The following is a 19,747-nucleotide window of genomic DNA, read 5'->3' as shown; positions in this document are numbered from 1 at the left end:
GCCTCGAACATGCATACATACATATGTATATATATTTTTCCATATATTTTAAACATCTCTACATTACTTTTAATACCAAATACAATGTAAATGCTAGTTTGTGGTACTAGGGGATTAAACCCAGGGGCACTCTACCACTCAGCTACATTCCCAGCCCTATTTACTTATTCATTCATTCATTCTTTCATTCATTCATAGGACTAAACCTAGAGGTATTTTACCTTCAAGCTATACTCCCAGCCCTTTTTATTTTAAAACAGGTCTCACTTATTTTCTGAGACTAGCCTCAAACCTATGATCTTTGTTTCTCAGCCTCCCAAGTACTGGGATATACAACATGCCCAGCTTAAATGTTTTTATACTGCATTGTTTAAGGAAAAATGACAAGAAAACTTATCTGTATATTTTCAATATAGATAGTTTTTTCTGTATATTTTAAATCCGTGGTAGATTGAATACACAGATGTAGAACTCATAGATATAGAGGGCTGGCTATATCTTTTAACTCACCTATTTCTAGCTTTCCTTTCTACATAAGCTCCTATTGTGTCTGTCTTCTGTTGTCAGGAAGCCATTTACTCTTCCTGAAAGAAAGCCTCTTGAGAAAGTGTATTTAAAAGATCATAGCCTGGTATAGTGACGCACACCTATAATCCCAGTGCTTAGGAGGCTAAGACAGGAGCATCACAGCTTCACAGCCAGCCTGAGCAACTTGAGGGCCTATGCAACTTAGTGAGAACCTGTTTCAAATTGAAAAATAATATAGGGTTAGGTGTAGCTCAGAAGTAGAATATTCCTGGGTTTAAAACCCAATAACACACACACACACACACACACACACGAACACAAAATCATAGGGTCTTTATATGTTCTTTCCTATGGCTTTGAATAAAAGGTTTCTAGTCTTCAAATATCCTAGAAATGACTTTTCTACCTGTTTCCCATAATCAATGGTACATTTTATCATAAGAATCTTTAACATTAAATAACTTTTATTTCTTTCCTTTTTCTCTCTCCTGACTTAATATTCATGCTGCTCATTTCCATTAATGGGATTCCTACTACATAACTGAGTTATTTGTGGAAGTCTATGAGGGGGTCTAGGTGAATTCTAGAACTATCTAACTGAAGAAAAATAAATCTATCATGCTGGTATTGTTATATTTTAGTTATTCAGTTTATATCAAAATATAGGAAATTGGTAAAAGACAATTTAAATGGTTACAAAAAAAGTTACTCAGAAATCAAACTCTCAGTCATAGATTTATGCTCCAAAGGAAAAATATTCATTCAATTCTTGATTTATACCAGTCATTCATAAAAGTCCAACAGATAAAGGCCATAAATCTGCCTCTGTAAAGGTGTAAATCAGTGCCATCGAGGACAGGGCAGGCCTGTCTCCCTGAGATCACTCAACTGTCAAATAGCAGCTTACAGGGGGAAAAAAGGTAATGTATGGCTTAGTGGTTCTTACCACTTTCTATCACTTGTTTAAAAAAGAAAAAATTGACAATTTTACGACTGAAGAAAGGCAAGACATACCTCAAGGCTGGAATACTTTTATCATAGAGGGGATATAATAATTATATTAATTAGTAAATCATTTATTTGGCATGCCTGTAGTCTCAGTACTTGGGAGGGTGAGACAGAAGGATTAAAGGTTCAAGGACAGCCTCAGCAATGTAGGCAAGACTCATCAACCTAGGAAGACCCTGTTTCAAAACAAAAAAATTTTTAAAAATGGTCTTGGGTATAGGTCAGAGGTGGAATTCCCCTGGGCTCAATCCCCAGTACCACACAGAAAGAAAGGAAGGGTAGCCTGGAGGGAGAGAGGAGAGAAAGGAAAAGAGTACACTGTTCTTAAATATTTTATTTTCCTAAGAATAAAGAACATTGTTGTGAAAGAAAATTCTTGAAAAACCAAGATATTAAACTATCAGCAAAAATTAAATTATACAATAAATTAAATTAAAAATACAATAAAATTTATAAATAAAACATATCTTCACAAATCTCCCATTTTTCTCCTTATAATATAAAGGATCTTTTAATATTGTATCAATAGGAATGAATTCTCAAAAAGAGCCCAGAATTTTTTTTTAATCAACTTAAATCTGAAGGTGCCATAACTATACTTAAATGTTTAGGGATACTTTTCCAAAGAAAAGATTCATCTAAACATTGGTATTCTAAAACAATATCAAACATCTATAGCAAGCTACTTTAGCTATTACACATCTAGGCCTAAAATAACTTATTTTTTATAAGCCTGTTGCAAATAAGCTATAAAAATAACCCCACATTACATCAATGGGTATTTACCAAGAACCATTTGTATATATTTTTAACCCCACAGTATTTATGTATCATCTGTAAATCAGGGACCGACCCACTATCGGTCCACAAGAACACAATCCCAACCAAGAGCTGACAGAAAGCCAGCTCCCTGCCTAGAGACAGCCTGTATTGGTAGACACTCATGCAAATGTTCACTTCTCAATGTCATCAGTTTACATATGGTAGCTCAATACTATAAACTAATTAAACTTTAAACACTAAAACCAGTTTCAATAACTTGAACCTTAAAAAGTATTCTCAGAGTTTTAAGTTAAAAAGTATCCTATCAAAATTATCAAAAATAAATAAAAATAGTTTTAAAAGCTTTGGCAACTATGAACACATTATTTAGTAAATTTATCACTGATGACTAGAAATGGGATTTTAAAGAAATAAATTTGTTGCAAAAAAATACTCCACAGATGAAAAGCTTTAATTTACATTTTTCACCTTCAGAAAGCCACTTAAGCAACAAAACAATGAAATGACACCAGGCAGGATGCTTAAAAAACTGTTCTTACCATGTGGTTCATTCTTCCATTCTCTTCATGTAAAACAAAACAAAACAAAACAAAACAAAAAAACAATGACATAACATTCACTGTCTCCAAAACAATCCTACTTACTCTTGAGCCAAACTAAATCCCCAAATCAAGTACAATCTCCCCTTCACCCCTTCTCGGCTTAGCAGGACTATTAAGAGCTGTGATAAAGCAGACTGACAATATAAAAGGGGCAGGCACAGTTCATGAGCACCAGCTACCTCGGGATCTCTTCTACATACAATGATATGATTACTGCTCTGGAGGAAAAAATAATGAGAAGGATAAAGGCAAGAAGATCAGAGGGTGCTGGAATCATCGCCCCTGCTGCTGGCAATCCATCAAACTGCTAAATAAATGCTATTTATTCTAACCTTTTAAAATCTTCTAGGTTAAACAATACTTTCAAATTCAACAAGCCAAAAAAGTAATGGGAAAATTTTAAAGCTAATATGACAATATCACTAATCCTGCTCTAATATTGCTAACACTTTTAAATTTAAAGGATACCAAATTGAGTATTAAATAGCATTTCATTCTCTTTTTACTCCAGGGCACTCACTTTTTTCCCCCACATAACTATGCAGCCTCTTCAGTCTGCCACTGACAAGGAGGTTCAAGTGCCAGAGAAATACTTCAAATCCTGAAACACTGGTGACGGGTTTCACAATCACAGAGATTCAATGCATTTCTCATTATTACCTACTTCTGAGTCACTGGGACATCTCTAACAGCTTTGCATATTTTCCAATTTTACTTATTTATCTTTGCTTTTCCACATTTTGCTCTTTTGATTGTGGAACTTCTAGGTAGGGATTAATGCTAGGTCACACTGAGCTTAGTTTTGTTCTTTAGAGAAGGCTGTTAATTCTCTTTTAATAGCACAGTGCCTTTCTTGAACATTGGGAACTTCAGTATTTAATGCATGCACAGGTAGTTATCAACTGAAAAACAGATTATGTTCCAAAAGTGCACATGTAAATCAGTTGTCAGAATGAGGAACATACTTTCCTGTATAATCAACATTGTAAAGGACAACTAGGATACCTGATTAGCATTAAAAAAAAAAAAAACTTCAACTGAATCTTCAATGAAGCTCCCAGTACAAAAGAATCCTACAAAAGAGATGCTGGTATCCAAAACGCCTGACACTTGCCAATACAGCAACTCTCCTGGCAAAACCACCCTGGGGTTGAGAACAGATGCATCTGGGTTGGAATCCTGAAGACACTGGAGGTGAAGCAGGAACAGGTGCTCCACGGTGAAGTCCCTAGATGGCAGGAAGAAGGTGGAGAGGGAATGGCAGCCAGTTCCAAGTGCTGGCTTTATAGTCCAGTGACCACAGTGGCTCAGAACAGTTTAGGTAAGAAAACAGATTCTGAAGGTAGGTGCCTGGGTTCGGAAGCCAGTGCTGACAGACGGGGCAGATTACTTGAGATCTGTGAGTTTCCGTTTTCTGATCTATAAAGGCTTAAGGGAAATCTTCCTCAAGGGGTTTGCTGGGAGGATTTCGTGAGTTCCTGTACCTAGGGGCTTAGAACAGTTAATGTGCCCACAGTGTTTGTGTATTTGTAATTGTTAATTAGAGGTAGAGCACATCCTGGACTATGTACAGCACTGCCCACAGCATCTCCCACAACACACCGAAGGTCTTGCCAATAAAAGCCTTCACAAGGCCACTTCCATTCTACAAGGATTTTCAAGTTATCTGAAGTTTATATGGAGAGTTAGTCATTTAAAGTTGTGTTTCAAGTCCTGTTGAGCACAGAAATGAAAGAACACAATCTTTGCTGCCACTGGTCTTAAAAGGAAAAAGAGGGGGGAAAGGGTCTACTTTTGGCTCAGTGATAAGCACAAGAGATCTGAAACCTGTGGGTTACACTTTGCTCTTTTGGGAGCACAGTGCTCTAACCTGCTTGCCTGTGATTATTTGTACTGAGTGAATATTCCATTCTAGAACGAGTTACGGGTAAAAAAAGTCACAGTACTATGTCTTAGCATTTATTTTTATCCTTTTATTGTAATCTGACAGATTCTGTCAAGTGTCTACTGAATTAGGAAAAACTCAAAGTTATCAATAGAAAAATCATTTCCAAGTGTTCCAATATCATATAATAATTAACATCTTGCTTTTACTGTAATATATTTGTAATCTCACTTTTCCCCCCACCATTCTGCCTAGAGCTTTTTTAAAAAAATATACAATGACTTTCACTAGCCAAATTCAACAGAGACGTTCAGACGTTGACTTGCTATACCTTAGCACTATATGTCACTGTTGGACACCGCTATTTTACTCACTCAACAAACCTTAAGCCTAGCACTATGGTGCACACCTATAATCCCAGAACTTGGGAAGCTGCATCAGGAGGACCTCAGGTTAAAGGCCAACACACAGTAACTTAGCAAGACCTCTTTCAAAATAAAATTTCCCACTTTTGCAGCACATATACTAAAGTTGGAATGATACAGAGAAGATTAGTGTGGCCCCTAAGTAAGGATGGCATATGAATCCGTGAAGCATTCCATATTTTTCCATTGGCATTATATACATATGTGATAATAGCAATGTCAAACTCAGTATTATGTATAGGGGGACTGGGGAGGGAGCTGAGAGAAAGCCACCAAGTCCTGTGTGTACATACATCAATATCTCGATGAATCACATCATGATGTGAGACTATGATGCACCAATAAAAGTATAAAAACATAAATAAAAAGGGTTGTGGTTTAGCTCAGAGGTAAAACCTTCCTGAATTCCACCACCAATGTCAGGCACCAAAGTACACACTGAACACAAGATGAGGAAGATTGTTGTGATAGTGAGAAAGGTAACAGAGGAAAGTCACTGTAACTTCACTGACAGGGGCAGAAAGAAGAGGCTGAGGCAGAGACGGCAGCGCTGGTGAGGACAGAGGGCTGACGGAAGTCTGAGGAGCTGAAACACTAAAAGATGATCAGACAACAGAGAGCAGGAGGAGGATAAAGTTCAGGGCAGAGATTGCACAGAGCGGCAGGAGCCAGACCTGGTGGCCCCTCCATTTGCGCTATAATTTTTAAAATGTAATTATACAGCCAGGTATGGTGCCATAACGCCTATAACCCCAGTGCTTAGGAGGCTGAGACAGGAAGATGGCAGATTCAAGGCCAGCTTCAGCAGTTTGGCAAGACCTTCGGCAACTTAACAAGATCCTGTTTCAAAATAAATAAATAAATAAATAAATAAATAAATAAATAGGGTTGAGAGTTAGCTCAGAGGTAGAATGCCTCTGGATTCAATCCCAAGTACCCCTCCCCCCCAAAAAAGAAAGATTATACACATTTTATCCAACAGTTGTCTCCAGGTATATGGCTTATCTCTACCCCCTTTCTTGGTCCTAACTGAGCATGACCACATGTAACTGACAGATAAGGATCAAACCAGAAGCTTCTGGAGGCTTGGTAGCATATGATAAGCCCAAAGTTTCAGGTCAACTGTGTTACTGAATCCAGCTTAGGCCAGAGGTCAAAATGGGGCTTCCTGCATTCATCCTCCTGACCAAGAGGCAGCCAGGTTCACAGAGCAAGCCTGTGTGTTCTACCCACGCAGAGGAGGCGGGCACTAGAGCGGGCCAGCCCTGGCCAGCCTGGGCCTACCAGAGCACACCTCCCAGTTCTACTCATTGCTTGAGAGCAGCAGACAATGAAGGAGGAGAGATGGCACCTTCCTTACTCCATGAAGGATGGAGAAGGATGGAGGCCACGTGGAAACACAGAGACTTAGCCACGTTAATGTCAAGCTCTGGATTTTACAATTCACTCTGCTTTCTCCCCATGAGGGTTGGGGAGGAGTTCATAAAGAAAAAGGAGGCAGGGCCCTAAAGTGGGTGCTCAGCTCTCCTCTGGGACTTGAGAAACATGAGACCAACACCTTCCTGAAAGACAGAAACCTCACTAATTCTACTTCCAAATATGATCACAGACATCTTTCTTTCTACAACTACCTAAGCTGTGTAATTTGACACTTAATACCACAAAGCCATAAAGATTTATATGATCCATAATCATTACCTTGACAACGAAGATAAAACCTACTGAGAAATCATAAAATACTCTATACTTTAAAAGCGACAGCAATGACTTTTGTAGCAAAGATGTCTTTTACCCTGCTTATGTGCACACACCATCTGCTTTATTAGCGTGTCATGTCACACGGAACTGCTCATGTAATTGCAAGCCTTGTGTTATGACGACACTAACAGAATGTGAAGGTACTGAGTAGGGATAATGAGCAGAAAGGAGGAGAATGACTTCTTTATTAGCCTTGCCCTCTCTGATTCCCAAAATAATTTAAGCAGCCTAGAATGCATTCAGTATGTCTTTCAAAACTACATTTCACATGCATGTGCTGGGGAGCAGAAATCAAACAGTGAGGAAAACATAGTCTGCACTCTAAAAAGATATACAACCTTGTAACAGAAATCATTTATAAACATATATTAATGGCAGGGATTTTAAAGCTCAGGAAGCAGAAATGAAGAGCAACCAATATCAGAGATTGGTAGATGTCCTTCAGTTCCCTTTTATACTTTTGTGTGTGTGTTCATATATGTGTACCTTTAGCATGAGCGGTATACCAACAGTAATACTTTGTAATCTTAACTTATATTAATGATGTCATTCTGCAAGTCATTTTTTCACTTGCCATTGTTTTTTAAATTTACCACAGATGAAATATTAAACTGCTATTCACATACACACATACCTCCAAGAGTCTTCTACCACAAGAATATCATACATTTTACTTTTTCTGACAACTATAGATTTAAGTTTCTACTTCTGCCCTATGTTAACCAATGCATCAAAGAACCTCATTTTAAATATGCCTGTGACCCATTTTTTCTTCAGTACCTCTAATTCTTCCAATCTTCTGTTTCCTTTCAGTCACAGTTACTGTGATCAGTAAATTATAATAGATAAGAAATACTTTCTTTTTTTTTTTTTTTGGTGGTACTGGGGTTCCTGGAAGCCCTTCTACCTCCGGGCTACACTCCCAGACCTATTTTTACATTTTTATTTGGAAACAGGGTCTCCTAAGCCAGCGCATGCGGCTGGCTTCGAACCTGCGCGATCCTCCTGTCTCTGCCTCCCAAGCGCAGGGATTACAAGCGTGCGCCACCACGCCCGGCTGAAATACTTTCTAAATACAAAAGTTCCATATAGCCTCAAAAGGCAGAGTTCCCAGTGATTCTACTACTAAATATATATACTCAAGAGAAATTAAAACATGTCCACACAAGAACTTGAACATGAATGTTGACAGCAGTATTATTCATAGTACCCAAAAAGTGAAAACAAACTAAATGCTCATTAACTGATGAATCGATTAATAAAATGTGCTACACACACACACAAACACACACACACACACACACACACACACACACACACTTTTTCGGGCATAAAAAAATGGAGTGATGACATCATCTACAACATATATTCATCTTGAAAACATTATGCTAAGTAAAAGAAGCCAATCACAAAAGGCCACATATTATATAATTCTATTATAAAAATGATCAAACAGGCAAATCCATAGGGACAGAATATAAATTAGTAGTTGCCAGGGACTGGGGGAATAGCAGTAATCGTTAATAAGTATTGGTTTCTGCTAGATTTTTTAAAAAGTCCTTGGAATTAGACAGTTGTGATGTTGCTTTTGGAATATGCTAAATCTTTTGGAATATGCTAAAAATCACTGAATTGTGCACTTTAAGTTTAATGGTACATGAATCATATCACAAAAATAAGTTTTACACAGATGTATTACTTTTTCAATTCCATAAATCTACATACTTTGTTCATTTCTTGTGAAGGAAGGGGTGTGTGTGTGTGTGTGTGTGTGTGTGTGCAAGCAAGAAAATAAAAACATCAAAGAAATTCTCTAGATTTTGGGACATGTCTCACTACTGCTGGATGTTCTTCTCCAAACCCTAAGACTTCAGGTACAGAAACAGAGGTCAGGGTTCAGAGATGCCCCATTTTTAAAACCCTCTCCTGCTCCTTGAGGCAAACCCCAATGGTCCATTCTGTCACTTTCTTCAGACTCCTCTTCTCATGAAGTATCCCAGAACTACCTTCCAAATTATCCACCATCACTACCTGGCTGTTTCTTTCTGCCTCTGACCCAGATTGCTTGGGCCAAAACTCCAGGGTTCCACCTTGATTCCTCTCTTCTCTCCACCCATCACTTCTATGCCATGGACAAATCCTCCACCTCCCCCAACCAGCATGTCTTCCAGGACATGTCTATCTCTGAGGCTGCACACCCCGACACACATGCTCTTGCCTGCACTCCCACAGACACCTGTCTGGTCTCACCATTTTGTCCCCATCCCCTCCCACTCCATTTTCCATGTGACATCCCAAGTTAGCTTTTTAACAAGTAAGTTCCAATAGAGCTTCCCTTATTAAACCCCTGCAACTCCTCAGCATGCACAGAGCCTAGCCCCACACCCTGCTCTTCCCAGATACAAGGAGTGCCCTCTCCCTTTGCCATAATTGCCTCTGCTACTGCAGCCTACTTTTTGCTTCTAGAACCCACGGGCTCACTCTTGGTTCCAGTTCTTTGCAACTGTTTTTCCTGCAACCTTTAGTCAAGACATTCACATCTTACTCCTTTACTTACTCCCAGGTTTAGCTGAAATGTTACTCCCTCAGGGAGACCTTCCCTGACCAGTCCACTACTTTGAAATTAACCTATCCCCCACCAGTTGTCAGATTATCATATTTATTGTTATCATAGTATTTAACACTCCAGGGAATTATCACATTTGTTTATTTACTAGGACAGAAGCTCCAAGAGAGCAGGAATGTCTTGCTCCCCACTGTTTCCTAGGACCAAAAAGTAGGTTTGTGATAAATATGCGTCCAGTGGCTAAATCTCAGCTGGGCATTAGGTGGAAAGCGCAGTGATTAAAAATAATATGCATTAGGAAGGTCACATTCCTTAAATCCTCCAGGCATGGATTACTTATTAGCCCAAATAAATTACTAATTGGCAGTTTATAGCAGGCAGCACAAAAAAGACATTGGCTTTGAAATAAGTCTTTCACAACACACTTAACATCCTCCATATGAGGCCACATGACTATGTCCTTACAAATCCTGACTGCTTGTACCCTCTAGCTCAGCTGTTCCAGGAACTGTCCTACAGCTTTATAACACATGTGTGAAGAGACACTCAGAAAAGATGAGACTTTATAGCATTTTATTTAAAAGCAAAAGATTATAAGGTCTGTCAGTAAAAGACTAGTTAGATAAATAACAGCACAACCATATAACAAAACACTTTGCAATGCCCTTTAACAAAAGAATGAAGAAACTGTCTATGTACTGGTCACTGCTGCAGATTGCCACCAAGAAACACAGGAAGTGGGCAAAAAGAAAAAAAAATTGAGCACAGTGTCACATGCTTGTAATCCCAGTACATGGGAGCCAGAGACAGAAGGATAGCAGGTTGAAGGCGGTAGTGAGGCCCTCCACAACTCAGAGACCCCTTTTCAAAATAAAAAATAGAGTTGTGGATATAGTTCTGAGGTAGAATGCCCCTCTGGGTTCAACCTTAGTATTGAAAAAAAAAGGCAAGGTACAAAAGAATATGTGCAGTTTGACACCATTTCAGAAGAGTAAAAGGGGAAGGGGAAGTTACATGCATGCTTGTACATATATAAAATAGATGCACACTTGCCAGGCATGTGGCGCACACCAGTAATCCCAGTACTTGGAAGGCTGAGCAGGAAGATCAGGCTGAGCAGATAGATTTGCGGCAAGCCACAGCAATTTAGCAAGACCAGCACAGCAATTTTTTTTTTTTTTTTTTTTTTTTTTGCGGTACCAGAGATGGGACCCAGGGGCCTTCAACCTCCAAGCTACACCCCCAACCTATTTTTTTGTTTGTTTGTTTGTTTATTTTGAAGCAGGATTCTCACTAAATTGCAGAAGGCCTGCCACACTAAGTAGCTGAGGCTGGCCGCAAACCTGCAATCCTGTCTCGGCCTCCTAAGTACTAAGATTACAAGCGTGCGCCACCATGCCTGGCTCCCTCATAGAAATTTAGTGAGACCCTGTTTAAAAATAAATTTAAAAAATAGGGCTCAGAGGTAGAATATCTTTGAGTTAAATACCCAGTGCCATAAAATTAAATAAATAAATAAATAAAGTGTGCACTGACTCTGGAAAAAGAATTGTATACCTAAGAAACGGACTTTTCACTGTAGATGTTTTTTAAACTTTTTGAATTTTGAAATGTATATTAATTGTCCAAATCTTATGCTTTCAAATCTTTTTTTTTTTTTTTTTTGTACTGGGGATTGAGCCCAGGGGCATTCTACTCCCTGGACCTGTTTTATCTTTTATTTTGAAACAGGGTTTTTCTAAATTACTGAGGGTCACTTCAAACATGCCATCCTCCTGTCAAGGCCCCCCAACTACTGGGATTAACGAATTACAAGTATACAGCACCTGCATCCATCTTAGTTCTACTTCTTTTGACTTTAAATCTTTCCAGCTAAATTGAAATTTTGCTTCCTTAAACAGACTTTCTCTATCTCAATCTTTGTTGGAAACATCCTCTCTCCTTTTTCTAAGAAATCTCATGTTCCTTTATATTGTACAAATCCAGTCTTATTTTGTGAATTTTCATGTATATGACAAACCCCACTGGAAATTATTTTTTCACTCTAATGACACTTGTAAGCTACTTCATATTGCTACTCATCTTTCTAGTGGAGACTCCATCTACTTTTTTATACAGCACATTTGCCCAGGATTTAAACTGTGCCTTACTAATCTCTCCCAAAACCCTCCAACACCTACTAGCTAGAAGGTTCTAGACTTATAGTTGCTACATTAACATTATGGGCACTAGGAATCTCAACACATAAGATTCATTAGAAACCTCACCCCTAGACTAACCCAAGTCTTATTTATTCTCTGCTCTTTTAATAAGATAAACTATAACTTAAGAAACAGAGGGAGGCCATCTTATTTTAAGGTCAGCAAGTTTCCAGGTTTTTAATGCCCATGGTATACTATCTTACAGTCTTAAAGTACCTGAAAAATTTTCCATGAATCCCAGGAACCTCTATCAGGCTAGGTTACGGGTCGGAGAGCTACTAATTCTCTTCTGCCCGGGGTCTGGGGCTTGGCTCCACCATGCCCCCACCTACCATCCACAAATCACCACCCACACATGTATACAGGCAATAAAAATTACAGAAAAGCCTGGGTTTATTATATAAAAGACATTATACTTAAGGGCAGTTTACCTACTCTGATTTCTATTTTTGTTAATTTGGAAGCAATAAAGTAATTATGTATATGATTACGCTGCATCAGATAATTTTTTTATAAGTCTTTCTTTGCAAAGCTCCATGGAGAGTTCATCCATTCCTTCTTTAAATCAAGGACCTTCAGTGTGGTGTGCCTGGCACAGCTGTGTGCAATGGGTTCACGACTGCCCCCATCGAGCACTCACGGGCAATCTAGGTTAATCTTGAGAGTTCAGAGTCTGTTGCTCTCAAGTTATAATCAAACCAGCTCACAATATATTAATTATGGAGCGGACGCAAGAAAGAATGCAGAAAAAAAGAGAAAATTTTGTATGAATAAGAGAAATCAGTGCATTACATGGTAGCTTTTCCAGGTTAGCATTACCACTTTTTTTTTATAGTTTTATCGCAGCATATGTAGTGTATTTCCGATGTGCTGAGAAGCATAGCAGATGCATAAGTTAGCTGAGTTTTGCAACCAGATCTCTAATTAAGCTGACAAATGTCACATATTGCTCACTACTCTCTATTAGTAAAACATAGGAATTGTAAAAGGGAGGAAAAAATCAAAGAAATTTAAGCTCCAAATTTTAGCTTCTCTCTGTATCACTGAATCATATGTTCCTGTTTCTTATCATTGTACTTTTAGATCTAAAGGTAAACAAATTATATCTGATAAGAGCAAAAAGTGACTTAGACTGCATTTTCTTAGGTCTCCCTCTCCTTGACTCTACTGCAGCACTGGAGCACTTGACAGTGTTGATCAATAACGACTTCTCTTTGTGGTTCTGGGAGTTGAACCCAGCACCCTGTGCACACTACATAAGCACCATGCCACTGAGCTGCACCTCCACACCCCAAAGGGGCTTTTTAAAGCCCTTTTGTCCTAATGCAGAAACAACATGATTCTTCCTCTTATCTACTTTTTCTCTGACTTTGCTTTGTCCTACACTGATCTTCCCTTCTCCTTCTATTGTTCTTCTCCAGTAGATCAAATGCCAAGCCATATTTTTATGTATCTGTAAGATTTTCTCTTATGACTGTCATTTAAAACTTGTCCTTATATGTTTTGAAAGGGCATTGTCCTTCTAATACTCAAAAAAAACCCCTCTGCATGTCAGGTGTTTTTCCGTGCCCTACACAGTCTCTTTGAAGAGATCCTTTTCACAAAAGAGATGAGAGACAAGCAGAGTTAAGAATATAGTTTGGTTTAAGGCGGGCTCAAATTCTGACTTGCAATTTAATAGCCACACAATCTTTGGCCAAATAATTGAATTACTGGAGCCACAGATCCCTCTTCTATAAAATGTGTATACTAACAACTCTTTCCAAAGGGATGCTGAATTAAATTCTCATGCTGACAATGATGATAATATTTAAATGTGACTTATGTGCCAGATATTGCTAAGCACTTGGGATACATCATTTTTGTGAGGATTCAACGAATCCTACTGTTAACCCCCTTTTACAGATGAGGAAACTGGAGCACAGCATGTTTGAAAAACATGTGTTACTGTAGCTAGCAAGCAGTCAATAAATACTGGCTATTATTACAAATGCCTGAAAGCTGTGACTCTCAAATATATATTCCATCTAGTACATATATTCATTTAGGTAGAGATTTCCACACAATGCCTTACCAACAAAAACACAAGAACTTCAAAAACCAAACTCCAAGTCTGATGGCCCTCAGCCCTGTAGCCCTGCACAGTTCTCCTCACTGCCCTCCTGGAGGTAACAGTTGCCCAGGGTCTGACCGTCCTGACACTCTTGTCTCCTGCGGCTATCTTCTTTGCAGCTCCAGTCTTAGGGTGTCTTCCTACTTGTACTCCTCTGTCTTCCACTTTCACCCTTTTACTCAGCCCTGCAGAGGACTGAATTCTGGGGCCAGACTCTATTAAATGTATGTTTGTAGAATTCTGTAATTTATATGAAGTTTTCTGGAAATAGGAGAGCAACACGTCAAAGGCTCATCCACAAAAGAACACCTGAAAGGCGGCTGAGGTGCAGGCAAAACAAAACTACCTGACCGCATGGGCGACAGGCAGCAGAGGCGAGGAGGAAGTAAATGTGCACATCTAAGACCAATCACGGGCATTATTCAACGGGTCACAAAGGCACCTCAAACAAAAATGTACTAAAATCCCCAAACAAACCATCATATGAGAAAGGGGGACAAAGGACACAAAGATTAGTGAAATCTCAGTGAGATAAAAGGGTGTAAAAACACCAACATGAAATTGAATAAGAAGACCCATGTTAATCAGAAGCAAAAGTGTCAGTTTACATTATCTGGTTTTATTTTTATCTCATGAAAAAGAAAGTCAACACATATCTCAAGGGTGACAAGAAAAGATCCTAACCAGGGTAATGCCATTCTTAGGTGATTCATTTTAACTGCCCTGACAGGCCAGCACTAGGGGCCTCCAACTGTCAATAGGGCTGACACAACCACTTAAGCTAATTAACTAGTTAGGTCTTTAAAATGCAATGGGAACTGTACATCTGCATTCCTTCATTATTTCAAAACTGCAAACTGCTAAATAAATATTGCAAGCCTTTGTAAATAAAGAGCATTGTCATTTTGTAATATATTATTATCAAATATCTGTGAATATAATTGAGTACACAAAAGCAAATAAAGTTCTAAAAGCAAGATTTTTAAAAAATGTATCTTAAAGGAAAAACCACTTAAAGTTCTTAAACAGTGTGTCCAACATATGGAAACTAAACAGGTCAAGTCTGAATTAGATCAATAAGTTATAAGAACAGGTACCTTAACAGAATGATCACTTCAACAGGAAGCAAAGAGCACTCAGCTAAAACCTTTGAGCCCAAGATGAATGAGAGATTCAGATGTATTATTTAGGTATTATTTTTCAGTAATTTGCCAAAAGGTGTGCTGCATAGAGTTTTGGTCATAAATTCCATCAGAAATAATAACCAGAGCCTAATTTTTTAAAAAAACTCAATAAAGTTGGTGCTTATAATTAAAAACAAGATTATTTAATAATAACATATAATAGAGGAAATAAACTCACTAGTCATAAAGTGAATTGATTTGAGCCACAAATTAAGAATGAGTGATGGAGCCGCGCGGAGAGAGCCCCAGCACCGCGCCATGGCGGGGTGGAACGCCTACATTGACAACCTCATGGCGGACCGGACCTGTCAGGACGCGGCCATCGTGGGCTACAAGGACTCGCCCTCCCGTCTGGGCCGCCGTCCCCGGGAAGACCTTCGTCAACATCACACCAGCTGAGACTGGTGTCCTGGTTGGTAAAGACCGGTCAAGTTTTTTCGTAAACGGGCTGACACTCGGGGGCCAGAAATGTTCTGTGATCCGGGACTCGCTGCTGCAGGATGGGGAATTTACCATGGATCTACGTACCAAGAGCACCGGCGGAGCCCCCACCTTTAACATCACTGTCACCATGACTGCCAAGACACTAGTCCTGCTGATGGGTAAAGAAGGTGTCCACGGTGGTTTGATCAACAAGAAATGTTATGAAATGGCCAGCCACCTGCGGCGTGCCCAGTACTGACCTTGTCTGTCACATCCCTCCACCACTCCCCACAGCTTTTGCACCCCCTCCTTCCCATACACACACACACACACACCATTTTTATTTTTTGGGCCATTACCCCATATCCCTTATTGCTGCCAAAACCACATGGGCTGGGGCCGAGGCTGGATGGACCGATACCTCCCCCTTACCCAAACCCCTCCTGTGTGTGGTTGGAAAACTTTTTTGTTTTGTTTTTGTTTTTGTTTTTCTGAATGAAAAAGATTCTACTAAAAAAAAAAAAAAAAAAAGTGATGGGCCGGGCGTGGTGGTGCACCTTGTAATCCCAGCATTTGGGAGGCTGAGACCAGAGGATAGTGGTTCGTGGACAGCCTCCGCTACTTAGTGAGGCCCTCTACAACTCAGTGAGACCCGGTTTCAAATTAAAGAATAAAAAACTAGGACAGGGGGTGTAGCTTGGAGGTCAAATGCCCCCTGGGTTCCATCCCCAGACCCGAAAAAAAAAAAAAAAAAAAAAGAATGAGTGATGGTGTCCTCCATGCTTTCTAGGTTCTGTCTGGTGTCTGCCTGTCTCCCCTCCTCCTCACACCCTCCCTGACCCTGTGTGTGCTCAGGGAACTGTGCTTGCCACCTCCTCCACAGGCCTGCAAGGCCTGGCCCACAGCACTCACTCAATACCTAGTAGGAGGATTCATGTTCCAGGCTCTCCCTGCTACAAGAGTGGTAACTCCTTTAGGGGAAGGACAATCCCTTATTTATCCTTGTGTACTCAATGCCTAGAAGAGTGCCTGGCATATAATATTCAGTTACATAAATACTAAATGAAAGAAATTCATTTTCAATTTATAGTACCCAGCCTGGGAGTTTACAATGCATCACGATATCGATCACTAACAAAAAGCTGGTTTCCTAAACACATACTGCATGTATGAAATGAGTCGGCTGTCCAATGTCACACACTGAGATAAATATATTTCTAGATATAAGTTTACTGTCATTATGTTTTCCTTCTTTCTTCTGTTTATTTATACCTTATAATTGCACATAAATGAACAGGTTGCTGACACCTTTCAAAAAAGGGACTGGTAACCAAAAAAAAAAAAAATATATATATATATATATATATATATATATATATATATATATATATTAGCAGGATGCAGATTCTATAAAGCCTAGCATCCTGAAAGAAGGCTCCCAAAAGCTTTGTTTTTTATCAGTCCCAGAAGCAATAACTGTTTAGTAATGGCTACCATCAAAGATTATATTGTTTGAAAGTTCCAACTGGGATCTATGACATTTTTTGTATGAATATCCAGGAAACCTAGTGAAATCTGAGTAGGTTGTGAACCAAGATGGAACTGAGAGTCCAACTCTTCTTTACCTCATCCAGCATTACTGCAGACCAGTATTTTTGTCTCTGTTTCTACTGGGTAGGAACAAAGTAAAAATAGCAATTTGGAGTGAACAAGAATGATTTTTTTTTTGGTACTGAGAATTAAACCCAAGGGCATTCTACCTCTCAGCTACACCTAGAGCCCAATTGATGCATGCATTCATTCATTCATTCATTCATTATTGAAAATAGGTCTAAGTAGCTCAGACTGGCCTCAAACATGCATTCCTCCTATCTCGGTCTACCAAGTACAATGCCTGGCTTCTCTAGCATTCTTGATTCCACTAGCAACTAATTCTTTATGGCTCACCTACTATCTATTCAATCTTGTCCACATAGATGTAAAAACTAGAATAGGAAGCCAGCCGTGGTGGCACATGCTTGTAATCCCAGCATTTGGGAGGCTGAGACAGAAGGATCATGGTTCATGGCCAGCCTCAGCTAATACTTAGTGAGGCTCTTTGCAACTCAGTGAGACTCTGTTTCAAAATTCAAAATATAAAAAATAGAGCTGGGGGTGTAGCTAGGAGGTAGAATGTCCCTGGGTTCCCTCCCCAGTATCACATACACACACACACACACACACAAAAAAAATCTAGAATAGAATATTTGGGGTTTTGTTTTTTTTTTTTTGGTGGTACTTGGGAGTGGAACCCAGGGGCTTTTCTACCTCTGGGCTATACTCCCAGACCTATTTTATACTTTATTGGGAAACAGGGTCTCACTAAGTAGCTGAGGCTGGCTTGAACCTGTGGAGTCATTCTGTCTCTGCCTCCCAAGTGCTGGGATTACAAGTGTGCACCACCATGCCTGAATTTTTGTGATTATTTTTATTTTTATTTTTATTTATTTTTTTAATTTATTTTATTGGTGCACTATATTCATACATCATAGTGGGATACAAACTTTTGTAGACATACATGCATACATCGCCCAGTCAGCGCACACCGGATCTCCACCCCATTCCCTCCCCATCCCTCCTTCCAATGCTTGGCTTAGTGGTTGACGTCTAGTATTATAGCAAATTATCCAAAATTAAAAATGATAATCTCACATAACAGTTTCATTTGTCTGATACCAAGCTTTTGATGACTTAAAGATAACATTTCAATATTTCTTTTTGCTTTCTTTCTTACCAGAGAATATTTATTTTTCTATTTTTTAGGTGAAACTATCATATATTTATATATTTATTTTTCAGAAAAAAATCTATCCTAATATGGAATATGGATTCTAGACACCCAAAACGATCTTGAAAAAGAACAAATCTAGAAGATATATATTTTCTGATTTCAAACCATATAAAGCTACAATAATTGAAACAGTGTAGTACTGTTCTAAAGGCAGATATATAAACCATTGGAGTTAAATACAAGCCTAGAGCTAAATTCTTCCCTATATTATCAAGTTATTTTTGACAAGGTTTCCACGAACATTTGGTGGTGGAAATAATAATCTTTTAACTAAATACTGTTGAAAAATAATAATTACATGGAAAAGAATAAAATTGGACCCTTACCTAATCCCATATACAAGTAATAACTCAAAATAGATAAAAGACCTAAGTATAAATCTTAAGACTATAAACTTTTAGGAGAAAATCTGGGTCATAAAACCTCACAACATTGAAATTGGCAGTGATTTCTTGGATATGATTTCAATGGCACAGGCAACAGAAGAGTATACAAACTCCCTAAAAAATAAAAAAAATATTGTATATCCAAAGACAATGTAAACAGAGTTAAAAGTTACTAATAGAATGGGATAAAATATTTCCAAATGCTATATCTGAAGGTATATTATATTCCAACTAGAAATCCTAAAAATTAACAACAATAAAGGCAAACAATACAATTTAGAGATAGGTAAAAGACTAACATAAATAATGAATCTCCACAGATAACCAATCTTAGTTGTTTGTTGGATGGAAAATCTTGTTTCTCTGGTTCTGGGGTGTGTTACCTATTTCTTCTTTGTAGTTAATCTCTTTGAGTATTTTCTCTAGCGCTGGTTTTGAAGACATAAATTCCTTCAGTTTCTGTTTTCATGGAAGCTTCTTATTTTTCCATCTAATTTGATAGAAAGTTTTGCTGGGTAGGAAATTTTTGGCTGGAAGTTGTTTTCTTTCAGAGTTTGGAATATGTTACTCCAAGCCCTTCTGGCTCTCATGACTTGGTTTGGGAAGTCTGGAGTGATTCTAATTGGTTTGCCTCTGAATGTCATTGGCCCTTTGTTTTTGTTGCCTTTAAGATTCTCTGCTTGGCTTCCACATTGGTCATTTTGACAATTATGTGGCGTGGGGATCCTCTTCTCTGATCCTGTCTAAAGGGAGTTCTATATAAGTTTCCTGGATCTGTGTATCAACCTCTTGCTCTATGTTTGGAAAATTTTCTGCTATTACTTCCTTTAAGAGATTGTTGATCCCTTTGGTTTCACTTTCTTTTCCCTCCTCTATTCCAATTATTCTTAGGTTAGCTCTCTTAAAATGGGCCCATATGTCTTCAATGTCAGATTCCTGCTGTCGGATATTTTTTTTAGATTAGATTAGAAACTATGCGTTCATTTTTGGAATGATCATCTTCTAAGAGTGAGATTCTGTTCTCCATGTGGTCTAATCGGTTGTTTGTACTTTGA

At 38.7% G+C, this 19,747-nt stretch overlaps 1 protein-coding gene and 1 pseudogene across 2 annotated transcripts in view; one reads left to right on the top strand and one right to left on the bottom strand.

Moving 5' to 3' along the window:
* SDK1 (sidekick cell adhesion molecule 1) overlaps window positions 1–19,747 on the bottom strand; it is a gene marked incomplete at both ends in the record, with an annotated part of 886,211 nt that overhangs the window by 748,420 nt on the left and 118,044 nt on the right. The window lies entirely within an intron of this gene.
* LOC308267490 (profilin-1-like) lies at window positions 15,312–15,735 on the top strand (annotated as a pseudogene). The gene has a single exon. The product of its transcript is annotated as a profilin-1-like (transcript).

Source organism: Muscardinus avellanarius (assembly GCF_963383645.1).
Source record: "Muscardinus avellanarius genome assembly, chromosome: 10".
Classification (NCBI taxonomy): Eukaryota; Metazoa; Chordata; class Mammalia; order Rodentia; family Gliridae; genus Muscardinus; species Muscardinus avellanarius.
The sequence above is the reverse complement of the archived record's forward strand: the minus strand, read 5'-3'. Positions and strand labels throughout refer to the sequence as shown.